The sequence below is a fragment of the Hyla sarda genome, chromosome 8 (genome assembly GCF_029499605.1).
Source record: "Hyla sarda isolate aHylSar1 chromosome 8, aHylSar1.hap1, whole genome shotgun sequence".
Lineage (NCBI taxonomy): Eukaryota > Metazoa > Chordata > Amphibia > Anura > Hylidae > Hyla > Hyla sarda.
Window position 1 is genome coordinate 198967097 of NC_079196.1, and position 928 is coordinate 198968024.

The 928-nt window shown below is 48.1% G+C and overlaps 1 pseudogene; it reads left to right on the forward strand.

Moving 5' to 3' along the window:
• Nucleotides 1-545: 545 nt before the first annotated feature.
• On the forward strand, nt 546-720 carry LOC130289946 (U2 spliceosomal RNA; annotated as a pseudogene).
• Nucleotides 721-928: the final 208 nt, after the last annotated feature.

Below are 928 nucleotides of genomic sequence, written 5' to 3' on the forward strand. Positions count from 1 at the left end.
TGCCTCGGACATGCCTCTTCCTGAGCAGTGGATGTTAGAATAAGTGAGCAGCAGAACAGAGGTGTTTGTGAGCCAAATACAGAAGCTAGACACATTAAAAAGACATGTAAAACATCTGCATGACCTAGTGAGTAACGTATAGAAGTATTATTTTTTCTGTGATATGACAGGTACTCTCTTCCCAGAATTCCCAGTGAAGTGCTAATGGCCTATAAATCTCCACATACAGTTATGTTGCTCTCCTCACGAAGATGGAGCCTTGTGTGGTGAGCATACATACAGGCCATGGCGGCGGAGTGCATCACTTACTGTTTTCTTTCAGGCATCAGTACCGGCTAATTCCAGGTCTTTTTGAACTCTCCACAAGTGTCCTTGGCTCTTGAACAACTCTTCTGATTATTCTTCTCACTCCTCTGTCAGGAATCTTGTGAGGAGAACCTACCTGGTCGAGACAAATTTATAGTAAAACAATTGTCTTTCCACTTCTGTATTATGGCCCCAACAGTGCTCACTGGAACATTCAGAAGCTTAGAAATGCGCCCAAAATTGCTTCTCGGCCTTTTGGCTAAGATCAAGTGTAGTATCTGTTCTTATCAGGTAGTCAACTGGTAGGAATGGATGGCTACATGGAGGAGGCAGGTGTACCGTGGCTGGTGCCACACAACCAGCTCAACGGTTGCCCTGATATGACCTGTTTCCTCCGGGTCTCGCCATGAGGTTGGTTGGGGGGGGGGGGGGGGGGGGTGTAGAGCCAAGGTACTTTTGTGCCTCGGGGAGTGGTGACCCTGAGGTGCTGAAAATCACTGGGTGCTGTAGCTCACTGAGTGAACGCACTGCACCATATACTCTTCACCTTTGGCACTCACCCTTGGTATCCCGGCCTTCTGGCTAGGATCAGGGACATTTTTATAGATCCGGCCGGATGACC